Source organism: Buteo buteo, chromosome Z (assembly GCF_964188355.1).
Source record: "Buteo buteo chromosome Z, bButBut1.hap1.1, whole genome shotgun sequence".
Lineage (NCBI taxonomy): Eukaryota > Metazoa > Chordata > Aves > Accipitriformes > Accipitridae > Buteo > Buteo buteo.
Genome location: NC_134204.1, coordinates 25,353,320 through 25,360,257, shown reverse-complemented (window position 1 = coordinate 25,360,257; position 6,938 = coordinate 25,353,320).

Genomic DNA, 6,938 nt, shown 5'->3' with positions numbered 1-6,938 from the left:
TTTTAGGGTAGGCTGAGTGTCTGCAATGAAATCCCAGATGCAGTGCAGTTGGTGGGTGGCGTCAGACAAATTTTAATGGGCTTCGTAGCAGGGCCCAAGCATATCCCAAAGAACAGGAGAAGTAAGCTTTGGTTTAGCCAAATATCTAAGCATGTACTTAACCATTGAAAATAATGAGAATTAAGCATATACTTGAGTCATCTGCTGACCTGTATCTTAACTACTGAATAACAAATACTGACCTGCAGAGACTCCGCATAAAACAGGGATATGCCTTTTATATGCCCAAGAGGGACACACAATTTAAAATAGCAGATTTCTTTGATTTTCTAGTGACATAGCAAAAGCAGAATTTGGCCCTGTGCTCCTTGGAAGAAGGAAATTTTAAATTATTATCAACTGCACCTTCTCACTGCAACATTTTGCATGATGCAGGTTAATGGCTGGCTGCTAGAAAAGAGGACTTCTCTGTTTCTGTCTAACAGGATTTTTGGCATCCTGTTCATTAGAAGGGTTATTTTCTTTAACCATATTGCTGTAGGAATGCATTTTTTAAGTTTCCTGCTGCATTGACACAACCTTCATATCTTTTCAGCTTATAGTTTCTGGAATTCTTTTTCTCCCGATAAGAAGTGATGTTGCTGGGTGTGCTTTTTCTAACAAGCCTTGATGGAAGATCAAGGAAGAAAAGCTAATATATGCGATGGCTTGATAATTTCAGGGTCAAACCAGATTTTAAGTGGTGGTTTTCTTGCACTTGCTGATGAATCTGTTTGACCAAGCAGCTGGTGTGTGAGATCTAGATGGCAGCACATAGAACACATTAGGAAAACAGAGAGAATGTGAGATTAAACTGAAAAGAGGGAAGAACAGCATTTCCTCACCGTTCTACATGAAGGCAGAAGATGCTCCGAGAGGATACAAACTCAGGTTTTTTTATTGGACCTATGGCCTCTTCCCCCATCAGATTATTCAAAGGTAAATTTGCTTTTCACTATCTCAGACAGACCATTTCCCCCTCACTGGTATACTTACTTATTAGTAACGTTATTTGTAAAATGCTAACTTCATTGCCTGCACTGTTACGATGTTATCTCTATGTGCTTCTGTGAGAATGTAACAATGTCATGAAGAAAAATGATGTAAAAATGATGTGGGTACATAAAATGGGATTGACAAAATGTAATAAATCACTGCTGGGCTGAAGAACAGAGCTGCATGTGTAATGAAATACTTTAGCATTACATCATCGTTTATGTAACATCTGGCAGAGCCTTGTATTTCAGTGCTGCTTTGAATCAGGATAATTTTTTCTCTCTGAGAAAAGAAAAAACCAAGCCATTAGGTTTTGCACATAGAAAACAGGGAAAAAGGAAAAAAAAAGACACCCTTGAAATATGCGTATGAGGTTCCCCCAAGAAGTTCTGCCATCCCCATCTTAATGCAAATAACATAATGAGATGCCTACAAAATAGTTAACATCCAAGCAGGATTTTTTCAGTTTTATAAGAGAAACATAACTTTAATGTGAAGGGGATTTTTTGAGGTTGCACAGTTAATTTCCCCAAATAAGAGTTTTTCTAGTTGGCATCATTACACATACCCTGGGGCCAGGCTTCCAGCAAAAACCCAGGTGTGATTAATATGTATTCTTGAGTGTTTTCCACAAGGATCTTTTTTTTTTTTTTTTTTTCAAAGGAGAATTGAATTATCTTTCTGCTATCATAGACTCCTGGTCCTGTCTCACACAGACATGTGGGTGCTCCTTCAGTGTGGACTTCTCCATGCCAGGCTGCCAGCAGAGTCTGCCTCGTCCCTGGGGTGAATCCCTGTGCCCAGGTTCACTGGGATGCCACACAGGATGACATGATGTGCCACAAGTGTGAATGTTAGTTGAAATGTATTTAATTAGCTGTTACAATAAATTAAGTCAGAAATGGAAGCGTCTGCTACAAAAGCCTCTGGATGACACCCTGACCTGGCTGAATTCAGCAGAAGTTTTGCTATTAATTTTGCGGGGACTTGGCTTTTGCCTTGCGCCTCTTGCCCCTGAGCTCCCCGGGAGGTCCTGGTGCAGTGGCCGTGGTGCTGTGTGTGGTGCCGCAGGGATGCAGGCTGCCAGGCCTCCCAGCAGTGGTGATGCTCTCCTTCCTCAAAACTTCGACGGGCGGCAGCTGCCTGGGACACGGGAATGGGGCATTGGCAAGAACTTGCTGTATCTAAAATAGGCTTTTTGCTTTCTTTTTCAATACTCTACCATTCAAGGAGGAAGTAGGACAGGTTGCCAAAGAGAAATCACTGTTTGTTTAGCTCCTTTTCAGTTAATCAAATATCATGCAGGTAAGCCACTGTGACCATCATTGCTCTTCTACCAGGGATTTTCATGTGGTGTATTTATCCAGCAGTATAGGTCTGGCTAATACATACACAGAGCTAGTTGTTATAGCTATTATACTCCCCCTCCCTATTTTCCCCAGGTTGGTACAGAATGGTAGATATTGATATGCTCTCAAGTAAAGTGCGATACACGAGTTTGGCTTTTCATGGTGGGAACAGCAAGGGGAAGTGGAGCAGTTTGGTTACAACAGTTACTGCTCTAGAAACCCAGTGCAGAGCAGGCATCTGGAGTGCTCTCATCCTTTCTGAGCAATAGTTAGAGTTACTGAAAAGTTTGTTTGCTTCATTTTTTAAACCAGTGGTGACTTCTATTGATTTTCATTTGAAGGGGGGAGTGCTGTAGACCATGAATGTCATTGCAAGCACAACAGTATAAAATTGGCAAAGGCAAAAGAGGGAGGCAATGGCCATACGATTGGAGTGTAAGATTTGGAGTCAGGATGTCTTATTCCCATTTCTGATTTTCCTGCAGGTGACCTTGGGAAAAGAAATCACTATCAGGGCTGAAAGCTGGACATGCACATGGCCACAATGTCTTTTACTAGCAGCAGAGGCAGCAGCAGGATATTTTAGGATGAAAACCCCTCTTTTCCAGCACCTGAAGTTTTTGGATGAACATATTTTTTCCTTTTCTTGCAGGAGTGTCATGGCAATATACAGCTGACCTAGGGATTTCCAAAGGGAAGGAGAAACATTTTTACATTTCAGAGGCATATACATGACATTTTTGATCGTGGGCATTGCAGGAGTGTGAGCGGACTGTTGCATCAGGGTGGTACTGCGCAGGAGCAGGGTAAGGTTTGAGGACAAGCACTGGTAGAGGCTAAGCTCATCTTGGGATGAAAATGGAGTTGTGATAATGCCATTTCAATCAACTCCCTCTTCCATCATGAAAAATGAATTGCCATGGCTTGAGTGACGGGCCTTTGCAGTGAGGTAGCAGTAGATGATGCCTCTCTATAGGGATTTCTGCAAGACACCAAGTGAGACCTCCAGTGAGCTTAGCTGTTCCTTTGCATTTACAATTAGTACCTGTGCCCCTCAGCCACAATTTAAACAGAGTAATAGAAGACTAAGTTATCTAATGCTAATAAGGTTCTTTCAGTCTCCTGGGAAGGATCACAAAAATGTGAGATGACAATGCAAAATATCTATGAGCATCAGTGAGAATTGGCTCTCAAGGAGAAAAGAAGAGTTCATATTTGATAAAATACCAGCCAAATGGCAGGTGAGATTTTTTGATCTCCAGTTGTTTCACTTTCCATAACCCTGAATGTGAGAAAACCTGGGTCCTTTCCTGGGCTGGGGTGCTGTAGTCATACAGCAGTTTGGGATCTCCTGGTTTTAAACAGCGAAGTCCAAGGAAAGGCACACAGCTTGCTTTCTCTTCCATGCATAAACCCATTCCTTCAGTGGTTTGGTAGCCAGGAACACTGGCCCTTAATTTCATCCCTATCCTCATGGGATCAGAGCCCTGGTATTAGGGCATGCCTCCTTGATGAAGACTGAGCTGTATGTCAGTAAAAGAGAATGAAAAGACCCTCTTTCTTGCTGTCCTTTATTTTGCCCATGGCAAGGACATGAGCTGGTGAGGAGCTGTTGCTTTTTTCTGTTTTCTCAGAATAATTGCCCCTGCCTTCCTCAAAAACCAGAGTGGGATCAGCCTCTTCCAAATGGATTGCCAAACCTACTTCTGTTTTGTCTTGGTGAAAGAGGCAATGCTGGATGGCATCACTGATCTGACTTAAATGCCTGAACAATATGTGGGCACTAGTTTACATGGTCACAGACCATGTCTGATTCAGTGTATGGCAAGGCTTTTGGGCAGTCCATTACTGTGCCAAGCAGGAAAGACCATTTTACTCTTTAACAGATCAGTAATGTACTCAAGATTTAGTCAAGTGCTAGGGCAGGTGAAAATAGGTACCACTGGGACAAGAAGTGAGTATGCCCAGTCTGCCAAGAAGATGATATGATTTCTGGAGAAGTGAGAGTGGTCACTTGTCAGGGGAGAGGGCTGAAACGGGCCAAGGACCAGTGGTGCCTGGGCAGGCAGAGGGGCTGGAGCCAGCTCGCTCCTGCCACTGGCCCAGGGACCAGTCCCCGTCCCCCACAGTCACTAAGGTCCTGTGGCTTTGCAGCGAGGGCAAGATGCCCTTGTGATTTCACTCTGCAGGAAGAGATAAAGGAAAGTTTTTTCCATTTCTATCAGCCTCTGTCTATAATAAGCTTTGCAACCATGATGCCTGTTGGGATTCATGAACTACCTTACTCACGTTTGCTTGCGTGATGACTTGGCTCAAATTAAGGGTGAGTTGAGGCTAGGATCCAGGCACCTCCAGGCTGGCAACCCTTAAAAAAACCAAACAGAAGACCCTCTCCCCAAAGCCAGTGCCCAGTGCATGGCTTGAGGTCCTCCTCACCTGTACCAGCACCTATGCTGAGCATGGGCAGCTGTCACCACCACTGCCACTGCCATCTGCCTGGATGAAGGGCTGCGAGTGACCAGAGTGGCCACACCAGCCTGCAGGCAGAGGGATGGTAACCAATCAGCCTTTGGCCATTGCTCAGCAATCAAAGCTTTGAATACTCTAATGAGTTAATTCATCACCTAGCTAATGTTTCCCTGCTGGTGTAACGGATGAAGGAGCAGTAATGGTTACAGGGAAAGAATTTTGTATGGGGATGCATAACAGTGTCATTTCAGATTTGTTTCTTTTTACTTCTTGACAGCTGTTTAGCATTACACAGATGTACGTATCAATAATTTTTCCCATCATTTCTACAGCATAAAGCTGCACTTATTTCCCAGATCTTCTATTTAATTCAGCCAAGCAATATTCAATTACCTATTTAAGCAGGAGGTTGGGGACAAATAAGGCTGGGCTGGAAGAAGAATTGCTTGGTAAAATCACAGCTGTCTGTGGAAAGGTGCCTCCAGCAGGCTCTACTCACTGCCTCTCTTCCTCCTGATTTTGGGGAGCTGTAGGGACAGGGAAAGCAGAAAAGAGGCAAATCCTTCATCTCTTACCCTGGCCTCTGCCCAGGCTTTCTCTTCCCACTAGGCTGATATTGTTTGGTAGGACTCTTCTGGCAGAAGAAATATTAAAGTGAAGAGCTATCATTGTCAGTTGGTAGGCTGAAGATTACCACCAGCACACCATGTCAAAATATTCGAAGAATTTCTGCTGCCTAAGGTCGTTCCTGCCTTGTTTCTTCCCTGTGCTGATTATTCGCGGTGACCCTTACTAAAGCTATTGGCCTATTCCTGATTGCTCTTCCATTGTGTTTTGTTTGCTTTGAGTTGGTGATGTTCGGCTGACACAAGCCAAGTTATTCCCAATTTATTGCGGATGAGGTCAGAATCAGAACCATTATTTGAAAACAATAACTTTGGGATATATAGTTTGGGTAATTTTTCCCTTTGTTCTCTGCTATTTGATGGTTTGCTTCCAATGTTCCTTCCCGCTGACTTCCAACAGAGGTTTCTTGCTTTATAAACAACTGGATTGATTTCCAATATGGACTTTTACTTCCTTGAAAAAAGATCTCCTCAGGGGAAATTGGCAGTTCTCTCTGTATATATTTTCTTATTTGCATTTACATGGAGGGGTTTGGAACCCAGAAACAAGATTTACGTCAACAAATCCCTCTCCCTCTTATCCAATTTAGTTGTTTTAACATAATAGAATCATTTTCTAAATCAAACTGATGGAGCGGTTCCTAAAGGCATTACACCAACTGTATATCTGGAATCATATTCGCCTTCTTTTATTGCATTAGCACCAGGCTTGAACTTTTCAAATTTGCATTGTGCTTTGCAGAAGTTCTCAGGATATTTGAAGCAGTTTATAGCTGGAATCTGGTGTGTTTTCAACAAAGACTGGAGAATGAATTATAGAGCAAAGCTTGTGTAGGGACAAGATTTTAGTTTCATGGAACAAGTAGAAACTGGAATGAGAAAGCAAGGGGAATACTGCATTCACTGGGTGGTTTTGGAGGCACTGCAAAGTGGGTGCTGTGTTGCAACACTGATTCTGGGTGTCTCACCAGACTCTCTAAAAGGTTTTGTAACTTCTCTTTGAAGAAGGTGTGAAGTAAGGATCTGACATACAGCAAAGGTGCATGAACAGAGTGCCAAGGGGAATGCACTTAACATTGGGATGCAATCTGGTGATGCTTCCGTGCTGGCTTTTGGCAAATACGCCTCTTGCTATTTGAACATTGTCTTTCTTTTCACCATATGGGCTGCCACTATCAGCCATCCTTCTCCAGATACGCTTGTAATACTAATGAGGGGAATTTTCAAAGACACAGATGAGACTCTCATGCTCATCTGTGCCTTTGGATCTCTCCTCCCTTGTTCTTGTGTGGTTAGTTCAGTGATAATTCTTGCTCACCCAGAACAGTGGATAGTTTGGAACAAGCTGGCTAGCACAAACTATACAGAAAATAAGCCCAAGAACATAGAGTGAAGGTGTGAGGGGAAAAAGAAAGCTCAGATGACATCGGTTCGGGCAAAGAACTGAGTTCCCCAAGTT